The sequence below is a fragment of the Eretmochelys imbricata genome, chromosome 6, assembly GCF_965152235.1.
Source record: "Eretmochelys imbricata isolate rEreImb1 chromosome 6, rEreImb1.hap1, whole genome shotgun sequence".
Lineage (NCBI taxonomy): Eukaryota > Metazoa > Chordata > Testudines > Cheloniidae > Eretmochelys > Eretmochelys imbricata.
This window is the reverse complement of record NC_135577.1, coordinates 808,519-820,639: the sequence shown is the minus strand read 5'-3', so window position 1 is coordinate 820,639 and position 12,121 is coordinate 808,519.

The window sequence follows — 12,121 nt, the reverse complement described above, 5'->3', positions numbered from 1 at the left end:
TGCGGCCCATTTAAGGTCGTCCCCCAAATTCTGCAGCAAGGTCCCATCTCAAACGGCTCTAAAATCCACACGCCGTGTCAGATCGACCTGACCATTGCTGTGCTGGGAGGAGACGCCAGGTGGAATATGGGGTGCAAATTTGGGGTTGATTAGTCCAGGGGTTCAGGAGATACAGTCCCTCCCCCAAAATTGGTCTGCTCTGGATAGACTTTCGGGGGCAAATATGGGGCTGTAGTCTAGGGGGTTCAGATTGTTGCCCCACAAAAAGCCTTGGCCAGTAATAGGCACTGGATAGCATTTGGGGTGCTAAGTTGGGGTTCAGTAATTCAGGGGTTCTGTAGATCCTGCCCCCCCGAAACTGCCAGGCTGGTAGTAGGCACTGGATAGCATTTGGGGTGCAAATGTCAAGTTAGCGAATCCAGGGGGTCAGGAGATACAGCCCCTCCCCTGGCAAACGCCCCGTCTTTAAAATATTCGGGTTCCCTGTGTGTTTTCTCGGGACCATCCACCGGCAACGGGTCTCCCACGATTCGCCCGGGCCTGAGCCAGCGACTCTCCGCCAGAGCCGGCCCCGGGAGCCCGGCGTTGGGAAGCCGCTGGGCTTTCTCCCTGCCGTCCCCGCGGGCCGGGCGCCGCGATTACGTCAGAGCCGCGGGGTGGCTGTGGGCAGCCGCGGAGCCGCGAACGTGGCAGAGCCCGACCGTCGCCCCCCCCACCCCGAAATGGCAAGATCATGAACCAGGCGCTGGCCAGCGGGTCCCGGGATCTGGCGGGGCCGCGGGTTGCCCGGTGTCGTGCCAGCCGGGGTCGAAGACGGGGTGGCCGGGGGCGCTGTGGAAGGGGAGCAGGCGGATCGGGGGCGTTGGGATGACCAGCTCCTCGGGCTGGAGCGGACGGTCTTCGTGAAACTCCCGCGTTTCACCTGCTTCCTGTCCGGCGAGATCTCCAGCAGGGGATGGGCCGTGGCTGGGTCCAGGGTTAGACCCTCCTCTGCCGGGAAAGGCAGAGCGGGGGGCTGGAGGGGCCACGCTGGGTTTATGGGGCTGTTCCCCACCCTTGGCAGGGGCCACACGAATCCCGCCTTGGAGCCTGTCTCCCAGCAGAGCTCGCCCAGCAGGGTCCGGCTGGGATTGTGCTTGGAGGGGAGACCCCCCAGGGTGCTGCAGGGACTAGCGTGAGGGCAGGACCCCCCCCCCCCCGGCAGTCAGGGCTCGCCCCAGTGTCCCAGCTGTGCAGCTGTTCCCCAGCTGCCCTGCCCCAGAGGTGGCTGCATCTCGGCGCCAGGTGAGCTGTCCCCATTTGATGTTATATGCAGCTGTTCCCCAGCTGCCTCACCCCAGAGGTGGCTGCATCTCAGCGCCGGGTGAGCTGTCCCCATGTGGTGTTATACGCAGCTGTTCCCCAGCTGCCTCACCCCAGAGGTGGCTGCATCTCAGCGCCGGGTGAGCTGTCCCCATGTGATGTTATACGCAGCTGTTCCCCAGCTGCCTCACCCCAGAGGTGGCTGCATCTCAGCGCCGGGTGAGCTGTCCCCATGTGGTGTTATACGCAGCTGTTCCCCAGCTGCTATGTCCCAGAGGTGGCTGCATCTCAGCACCAGGTGAGCTGTCCCCATGTGATGTTATACGCAGCTGTTCCCCAGCTGCCCCACCCCAGAGGTGGCTGCATCTCAGCGCCAGGTGAGCTGTCCCCATGTGATGTTATACGCAGCTGTTCCCCAGCTGCCCCACCCCAGAGGTGGCTGCATCTCAGCGCCAGGTGAGCTGTCCCCATGTGATGTTATACGCAGCTGTTCCCCAGCTGCCCCACCCCAGAGGTGGCTGCATCTCAGCGCCAGGTGAGCTGTCCCCATGTGATGTTATACGCAGCTGTTCCCCAGCTGCCCCACCCCAGAGGTGGCTGCATCGCAGCGACTTTGCTCCCCAAGTCCCCGCTTTGTGTCTCCCTGTTTGCAGTGGGTAGGAAGGGGACTAACCCCGGGGGGGCGTCTGTTTGGGATGAAGCCAGCAGCGGGCTGGGAGCAGTAGCACCCCCTGCTGCAGGGGAGAGGCCGTGTGATGCGGAAATGTGCCCAGTGAACCACCCTGCCGCGAAGGAGCAGGAGTCCTGGCCTGGTCCCCTGACTCCTGCTGCGATCGGTTACCCCGACGGGTCATTCAGCGGCACGGGGGCGGAGGGCAGCTATATTGGGGAAGTCTGGTTTACCCGGGGAGAGCTTTTTATTCCAACTGGCACCGGAGACTTCGCGGTGGGCAGGGGAGCTTTGATCCAGCCGGCTGGGAGCTGACCGACGCAGCGGAGCGAGGAAGGGGCCTGCCCCGGAGGCTGGTCCCCGGGTGATGCTGTGGCCCAAGTCACCTGGCAGAAGAGGGCGCGGGCGGGGCAGGGACGCGGCAGGGCTGGGTTTGCGATCGTGTCTTTGCAAGCCGTGGGTGCGTTTGCTCCTGACGTCCGTGACACGTTGATTCTGGGGGGCAGATTCCAGGGAACTGGGCCCAGATGCTTCCTTGGCTGGGGGCCAATAAGAGCTGAGAAATTATTCCCTCTACTGTGACGAAGTGGGACTTCTCGGTCGTATTTCTCTGATGCCGCTGCACGCCTCAGTTTCCCTCCGGACTTTGCACGGCTGGCCGGTGGTCGCAACGAGAGTTAAAAAGCTGAGGCAGGAGCCGCGAGGGGGGCGTGGAGTAGCCGAAACCGGCCCAAAGCGAGGGAGGAACCGGAGAACCCAAAGGGAGCCCAGCGGCTGAGCGGGTGGTACCTCCCCGTGGGACGTGCCGGCAGGGCCGAGCGTGTGATCCCAGCGTGGGTCGGCAGGAAGGGGAGAGGGGCTGGCTTCTGAGAGACCTAGCCGCTGTTACCCTGGGGGCTGGGGACAGGCTGGGACACGACGGATGTCGCCTCCGGGGGGAAGCAGGCCTGAAAGGCTCCGAAATCAGGTCTTGCTCTGGGTGGGGGCAAGGGGGGGTGGAGATGAAAGGAGGGGTCGAGGGAGGAGACAGCGATAACAGGGGGAGGTGAATGGGAGCAGCGGTAATGAACGTGCAAGTGAATAATGAACCCCAAAGCACTAAATGGATCCCGGCTGAGATCAGGGCCCTTATTGTGCAGTGATTTGGACAGAACCCAGGAGTCCTGGTTCCCAGGCCCCCCTGCTCTAACCACTAGACCCCACTCCCCTTCCAGAGCGGGCAAGAGAACCCAGGAGTCCTGGCTCCCAGCCCCCCCTCCTCTAACCCACCAGCCCCCGCTCCCCTCCCAGAGCTGGGATAGAACCCAGGAGTCCTGGCTCCCAGCCCCCCTGCTCTAACCCACCAGCCCCCACTCCCCTCCCAGAGCTGAGATAGAACCCAGGAGTCCTGGCTCCCAGCCCCCCTCCTCTAACCCACCAGCCCCTGCTCCCCTCCCAGAGCTGGGATAGAACCCAGGAGTCCTGGTTCCCAGCCCCCCTGCTCTAACCCACCAGCCCCCGCTCCCCTCCCAGAGCTGGGATAGAACCCAGGAGTCCTGGCTCCCAGCCCCCCTGCTCTAACCCACCAGCCCCCACTCCCCTCCCAGAGCCAGGATAGAACCCAGGAGTCCTGGCTCCCAGCCCCCCCCAGCTCTAACCCACTGACTCTGGCCTCAGCAGCATGCAGTGGCAGGGAGTTCCCCAGGACACGCTCATGCGGCGCAGGGGAGGCTTCCTCCAGTGCCCCCTCGTTCAGGTGTCCCAGGAGAGGGAGAACAGCAGCTCCCCCCCCATCTGTCTTTTCTATTCCATCCATTTGTGGAGAATGCTGGGGCGGGGAAACTATCGTTTTAGGAACACTAGGCGTGACTCAGTTTCCCCACCCACTGTGTACGGCTACCCACGAGGCTACGTTCTTCTCTGGGGCCAGGGCTCGGTGCTGGAAGCCTGGACGCAGGCGCAGCTGGTTACGAATGATCGATCAGAGCTCCCCAACACGTGAGTGACGATTACGGGAGACTCGGGGCCACGGACATCAGGAAACCCTCGGCCACTGGGGCAGCTGCTTCCGCCTCTGTCGCCGGCCCTGGGCGTTCCCGAGTCACAGCCCTGCGGAGCAGGAGACGACTCAGTGTCCTGCATGGCCACAGCCCCCACGGCGGATCGTCCGGCACCCCCACGATTTCCCACAGGCCGGCAGCAAGCCGGTTTCCACAGGGCGATCGCCATTGGTGTCTCCACTGTGCGGTCCGCTCTCGCGCCGGCGGTGGGGGGATGCTTATGGGGCGATCATTACAGCAAACGGGGAAAGTCTACCCCCTTTGGTGGCCATCGTGGATTTCAACACTGAGCAACGGCATCTAGGTTTATGCTCGTACAATCAATCCACCTTTCATGTGGACTGCTGGCAGCTGGTGGCCCTCAGGGCCCCCACAGAATATTTTGAGGCCACAGCTGCTCCCTCAATTTCATACAGACATGACGAAAAGGGAACACGGCAGAGTGGGCCCATCCCGGAACGGGCCGCTCCCATACTCCGGGCAAGGGAGATGCTCTCCTGGTGGGCAGTGACCTCCGTGAAACGGTGGATCGCACTCCCTCAGATGGGACCCGCCGTCAGATAGAGGTACTAGGGGCTGAGCATATCACATGCCCTGAGGAAGCTGCTCCAGACAGACAGAAGGGGCTTCTGTGGCAGATTTCTGTTACCAATCTGCCTGGGGTGTCAGGTGATCAGGCTGAGGCCGCAGGATCCTTAAGGGAGGAGATGACGGAACACGCCAAGCGTCGAAAGTTTTAAAGCTTTATTAATAAAATAATAAAATAACAGCGGAGGGTGATGGGTGATCTCCACGTCACTCAAAGGAAGAAGGAAAAGCGTTAATGCCCCAAGCCCTAACCCACTTTCATACTCACACACGCACTCCCCGAGGCTGGCCGAGCCTGGGTGTAACGTAAGAAGAAGAGGGGGCGAAGGGTGGATGGGAGTTCTTGTTCTGGGCCCAGGTCATCCAGGGTTGGCTGTAAATCTCCGATTTGCCTCAGCTCCCAGGAGGGTTTTTAAGTCCTGGGGTCTCTTGGAGGGAGGGTCTCCTTCAGGGACCTTTGTTCCCCATGCTCTGTGTACCAGTTCAAACTGGCCTTCCGTGGCTTCCTCAGTTTTCCCCAAACCACATTGGCTTCAGGGCCGTGTGACGGTTATTTTTCCCTGAGGGCCACCAGCTGCCAACCTGTCACATGCAACGTGGGTTGATTGTAGGAGAAAAAAGAGTTACGTACCTTTTGTAACTGTTGTTCTTCGAGATGTGTTGCTCGGATCTATCCCAGTTAGGTGTGTGCACGCCGCGTGCACGGCTGTCGGAAACTTTTCCCGTCGGGCCGGCTGCGGAGCCCCCTGGAGTGGCTCTATATACGACCCTGCCGGCCTGACCCCCCGTCAGTTCCTTCTTGCCGGCTACTCCGACAGAGGGGAAGGGGGGCGGGTTTGGAATGGGCATGACCCACACATCTCAAAGAACAACAGTTACAAAGGTGAGTAACCATTTTTTCTTCTTCTTTGAGGGCTTGCTTATATCGGTTCCAGTTAGGTGACTCCCAAGCCTTACCTAGGCGATGGGGTCCGAGTCAAGGCATGGCAGACTGAAGTGCCGCTCTGCCGAAGGCCGCATCATCCCTGGATGGACGGACGATGGCGTCGCGCGACGTGAAAGGCTGTTGACGAGGCCTGCGCCCTCGTGGAGTGAGCCGTAACGGCAGGCGGAGGAACCTTCACCAAGTCGTAACAAGCACGAATTCATCCGCTCTGCTAAGGCAACGAGCGGCTGGGTTGTCTTGCGGAACGGCTTCGTGCGGTCGATATAGAAGGCGAGCGCCCTCCTAACATCCAGCGAGTGTAGCTGTTGTTCTTGAGGGCCATTGTGAGGCTTTGGACAGAAAACTGACGGGAAGATGTCCGGGCTGATAGGGAAATGGGACACCACCTTGGGAAGGAAAGCTGGTTGAGGTCTAAGTTGTACCTTGTCCTTATGAAAAATAGTGTACGGAGGCTCCGAGGTGAGGGCCCGCAGTTCAGAGACACGTCGTGCAGGGGTGATAGCCACCAGAAAAGCAACCTTCCAAGAGAGGTAGAGGAGTGAACAAGAAGATAACAAGAAGGGAGGGCCCATGCGGCGGGAGAAGACTAGATTAAGGTCCCAGGCTGGGATAGGGGGCTTCAATGGGGGATGTATCTTCTCCAGTCCTTTTAGGAAATGACCCACGATGGGGTGAGCGAACACCGAACGCCCAGAATCACCTGGGTGAAAAGCCGGGATGGCCGCGAGGTGGACCTTGAGAGAACCAAATGCCAGACGCTGGTCTTTCAGGTACAGAAGATATTCCAGGGTACAAGGGATGGGAGCCTGGAGCGGGAGCACCTGCCTTTGGATGCACCAGCTGGAGAACCTGTTCCATTTTGCCCTGTACGTGGCCCTAGTAGAGGGCTTGCAGCTTTCCAGAAGTATTTGTCTCACCGGCTCCGAACAGGCGAGTCCTGTCTGATTCAGCCATGGATTCTCCAGGCCGTGAGGTGGAGAGACTGAAGGTCTGGGTGAAGGAGGCGACCGTGGTCCTGTGTAATGAGTTGGGATTGAGAGGTAGCCGTATCGGTGACTGGACCGACAAGTTCATGAGGGTGGGGTACCAGTACTGGCGAGACCAAGCTGGGGCCACCAAAATGACGTCCGCCTTGTCCCTGTGGACTTTGAGAGGCACCTTGTGGATGAGCGGGAATGGCGGGAAGGCCATGGGATCATGAACGCATCTGCGACCGAGCCTGGGCTGTGACTCCGGAAGGAACAAAAGGTTGGGCACTTCCTGTGGGCCCGTGTGACAACCTGGTCGATTTGGGGAAACCCCCAACTGCGGAAGACGGAGTGGATGATGTCCGGGCGAATCGACCACTCGTGCACGAGGAAACGGCTGCTCAGACCGTCCGCCAGCACGTTCTGAATGCCCGGCAGGTATGAGGCCTGGAGGAGTGGGCTAGACAAAATCCCCACAGCAGGAGGGCTTCCTGACAGAGACGAGCCGGCTCCACCTTGCCTGTTTATATAGAGCATGGCCGTGGTGTTGTCCGTCAGTACCGCTATGCAGTGGCCCTGCAAGCCAGGCAGAAAAGCTTGGCGGGCGAGGCGGATCGCCCTGAGTTCTTTGACCTTGATATGCAGAGCTCAGTTCCACAGGCCCTGAGCTGTCAGGCGCTTCCCAGATGTGCTCCCCAGCTCAACACGGACGCGTCTGTTACCAAAGTCAAGGTGGGTTGGGGTGTGTGAAAAGGAAACCCGGTGCCTACCGTGCGGGGATTCAGCCACCGCCGGGGGGGAATCGAGGGTGTGCCGGGGGATGGTCAGCACCATGTCCAGACTGTCGCGGCCTGGGGGGTACACGGACATGAGCCATGCTGGCAAGGGTCTGAGTCGCAGCCTGGCGTGTTGGACCACGTATGTGCAGGCCGCCATATGGCCTAACGGCCGGAGACACTGCCTCGCCGTGGTGCTGGGGAAGCTGCAAAGGGTGCCGATTATCTGCGAGAGGGCCAGGTGACGCGTCTCTGGCAGGAACGCTCTCGCTTGAGACACATCCAGAACGGCCCCGATGAACTCTATCCTCTGAGTTGGAGCGAGCACTGCTTTGCTGACATTGAGAATGATACCTAAATGTTTGAACGTGTCCCTGACTGTCTGCACCTGCGATTCCACCTGCTGGCGGGAGCGGCCCCCGAGGAGCCAGTCGTCCAGGCAAGGGCAGACATGCACTTGGTGAAGACCCGAGGCGCTGTGCAAAGCCCGAACGGGAGGGCCGCGAAGTGGTCATGCACCTTGTTCACTACGAACCGTCTGTGAGCGAGGAGAGCCTGGACCTCCTGGACGAGAAGTTGCTCATGAGAGGGGTCCCTGAAGAGGGACGGGCAAGGGGGATGGGAGGGTGGGGAGGAACAGAATTGGATAGGATATCCCGCCTCTACCGTGCGGAGCACCCACCGGTCCGACGTAATAAGGGACCATGCACGGTGGAAGTGGGATAGACGGTTCAGGACGAGAGGATAATAGCCCGGGTTGTGGACTGGTAATCTCTCCTCGTGCACACCTTCAAAAGGGGCGCTTAGGGCCCGGAGGGGGTTTGGATTGCCCCGGCCCTGCCCAGAAGGAAGACGCGACAGCTTGCGTCGATTGTTTCTACTTCTCCTACGAGAGAAGTCCTGTCTGGGCCTAAGGGGGAAAGGCCACTGCTGGGTGGCCTGCGGTTTAAACGGCTTCCTTTGGGTCGCCAGAGTGAGCATGCCGCGGGACTTTATTGTCTGCCGGGAGCCCTTTAGGCTATGCAGTCTGGAATTTGTTTGTTCAGCAAATAGCCCCTGGCCATCAAAGGGAAGGTCCTGTAGGGTCTGCTTGACCTCTGGGGGAAGACCAGAGGACTGGAGCCAGGCATTGCACCTCATTGCAATCCCGGACGCCAGAGTATGCACTGCCAAGTCCGTGGCATCAAGGGAGCCTTGGAGGGAAGTCCGGGCCAGAGCATGGTCACGGGGATTGCCCCTCCGCAGGGGCTGGCTACTGGCTTAATCTCCTCCAGCCTCCTCCTGGCTCCGACACTTGAGCTCTGGCTCCAAGTTCCCAGCTCCCAGGCATCTCCCCCAGCAGCTCCCTCTCCCCCAGCTCTCCTGGCCTGCTTTCCCTCCACCTTATGGAGACCCAGCCCCGCCCCAGCTGGGTTTGATCCCCAGTTCTGCCTACACCCCACCAGGTGCCACCCGGAGACCTAATGGGGCTCAGGTTCCCAGTAACCCTTGGTTAACAGCGTGGGGTTTATACACCTAGACCACGACATCGAGGCTATCTCTGGTGGCAGCGAGGAAACTGTCTCAGTATAGACTGAGCGTTACCAGTGCTGTGCTGTCTGCCTGAGTCTGCAGGCAGCCTGGGCTGTTAGCTCTGTGAGGTGGGAATGGCCTTATTCAGCACATTTGTTTGTTGACTCTGAAACATAATGACGACTGTTTCACTGTCAATGTGATTAGCTGCTTCACTGCTGGTCATCTGAGCAGGGGCACCCAGCCAACCTGCCCAACCATCCTAGCTGAATGTAGGGGCTAAAGCAGGGATGGGGTCAGGTAGTTAGTTACTGATAAGGGTTGGGAAGGTGGGGAATGAGGAATTCAAACCCATCCCCCAAATGCCCCCCCTGGGTCCTCCCGCTGGAACAGCCAATTAACCCAGTGAACATCAGACTTGCTCACTTCCGCCTGAGTCCCCCTCGCGTTCTCTCTCTCTCTCTGGTTCCCGTTTTCTCTCTCTCGGGTTTTCTCCCTGTTGTTCTTTGGGAAGAGTTGCAGTTCCCCCCCGATGTTATTAAAACACAGACACGGGCCCTTCTCCCCCCTGGGCTCTTTCCTCTCCCCACAATCCTCACCCTGCATGATTCAAAAGCACGTGACCATCAGCAAACCCCGCCCCAGAGTATGTTGGGCCTTGTCCTTTGCCTCAGTTTCCCCCCTTGAGGTGGGACAGTCGGACAAACAAATGCCCCTTAACACATCCCTCCCCTCTCCCTTGCCGCACCCCACTCACAGTTAGCTAGCGAAGGCTGAGAGTTGTCATCACGGTGGGCTCACCTTGCTCCCCGGGGCGCGGGGGGCTTGAGCAAGAACTCTGATACTGCTGGCCAACGCTGCTGCTGGCCACCATCCCTCGGCCACCTTCTCTATGCCGAATCTCCACTGCTGCGACATCACGTTCCCAGAGGCTGCCGCTTGCTTCAGCTCTCGGTGACTTCAGCAGCGGGCCCCTTTCGCTGTCCCCAAACTAGGCCTAAGGCCCAGCCCATGGACTGGCCAGCCACCAACACCCATCCCCTCCCCTGCTCCTCTTCCCTGGGCGTTGGCCCCTCTAGCCCTTCCTAGCAAGTAAGGTTCAGGTGAGGGTGACCCGGTCGATCAGGGCCGGCGAAGCACAGGCCTGCTGCCCTTTGCTCGTACAGTCAGGCTAACAGCCCTTTACTGCCCTGCATTCGATACCAGAGTGATCTGTAACCCAGCGCCAGCCGCAGTCCATCACTTGGGCCATGCACAGGGGTGGAGAAGGCATGTTTCTGCAAACACGGTCTGCTCCTGAAGCTTTCTCCCGCAGCTCGTCACTCGATGCCGGGGGAGAGCACGTTCAGCCCCTGCTGGCAATTATACGTCCGTAGACGCCCTGAATTACTTTCAAAGGGTCCCTCCCCTGGATGCGTGTGCTGTCCGTACGGTCAGGGGAAACGATTCCACACACTCGCATTACTGAGTTCGTTTTCTCTTCGCTCCCTAGGTTCAACTGCAGGGCAGAATTTTTCACCTTCCCAGGTACAGGGGACTAAATACCGAGAAAAACGACCCGAACAGGATTTTGGTTGGCGTATAAACACATTGTGAGAGTTTAACACCATTGCATGTTAATATTTACTAACACCTGGCAGCGGAGGCCCTGCAGCCAGGGCACTGCCAGCCAGGTGCCAATGCGGGGATGTTGGAAAGCTAGAACGAGGAGTCGGGGATTACAAGAGGGTGTGATGCTCTGTAGCTCTAAGTAGTGCCTTGGTACCCTCATTGTGGTAGGATTCTGGTGATAGGTTTGGCACAGTGCATGCCTTGTGAGGGAGCATTTTGTAAGTCTTGAACGCGAAGACCCCGTTGGATTGTGTGTGGTGTCATGGTATGGGGAGTTATGAAGCTTTGCTGTGTGTGTGTTACTGAAATACGTGGTGAGGTTGGGAACACCCACAACCAGCCTTTCAGTTACATCAATAGCCAGAGGGCGTTAATAGCTCATCGACACACAATTCACTATCCGAGAGACTTCTCGGAGGAGGTACGTATGCCCTGGGGGGCCAACCATCCCACGTCACAGCAAGCTGGAAGAACATATGAAAGAGAGGCGGTGACAACCTCCCTTGACCTCTTCTCTCCCCCCGCCCAAATTCAACACCTGGAAGAAGATCTGGAGGACAAAGACTTTGAACTGGCAAAGTTTGGTCCCAGGCTGGCAGGCAGTCCCAGCCCGTGTATTGAGGAGAGAGTACCATCTGTGGGGGAGACATTGTTTGCACAAAACTCTTGCTTAGAGTAAAAGTTTAGGATTTAGAATGTGTGTTTACTTTCCATTTACTTAAGGTGACCTTTATGTCGACCTCTTATAATCACTTACAATCTGTCCTTCTGTCGTTAATAAACCTGTTTTATTTTTTACCTACAACAGTGTGGTTTGGTTGACGTGCTTGGGGAATCTCAGCTCAGGTTAACAAGGGCTAGTACACCTCCACTATCCTTTTGTCGGAACAGCAATCTAGGTAATGAGCGCACAGCGGTCAGGCTTCTGACCAGGGCAGGATGGTACAGCTCTGGGGTCCTAGGCTCGGGAGCTGGGGGGAATTGGCTGGAGCCCCTCTCTTGTTCATGAGTGGCTGGGAGATCATTCATGTAACCCAGCTGGGTGTGTCCCTGCCGCTGGATGGCTGTGTAAGCGCAGGGATTTACAACGGAGATTTACGAGACGTGACATCAGCATCACAGTGTGAGGGGCAGCCCAGGTTGGTGGGAGAGAGAGCTCAGCAGTGCCATGGTCCAGGTTGCACCCCGGGCACCCCGTCACAGAGGGCTCTTGAGTAGAAGGCCTTGGTTTACAGCTGCGTATACATGTCTGCAGCAGCGCAAGGGTTAAACTGAGGAAGGGTTTGGTAGACCCTGGATTCCCAAGGATCTGGATGGAGAAACTGAGTCACGACTCAGGATTCTGGGAAATTACAGCAAATATTTTTCTTTATTTAGCAAAGTAAAATAAAATCCTCAGAGAAGCAGAAGCCCTGGACTGAAGCTCAGTAGCCACTGGGCAGCCAGGGGCAACAGCAGTTTGCAGACAGCGGTATTGAAGGGATACAGCAGGTTGGTGGGACAGAGGGCTCAGCGGGTCTCTGATGGGATAACTCTTGATGTACATCGGTGTGTGTGAGAGCAGACTTCACCCCTCCCCAACAAGCCTGTCCCTTCATTTATGCTCTGGGTGGGCATTTTAGGTGCACTTTGCACAGGTGAGAATGACGACACCAGGTGCAATCTGGATCCACTCCTGGGTTCTGTTCGAGCTCTGGAAGGGGAGTGGG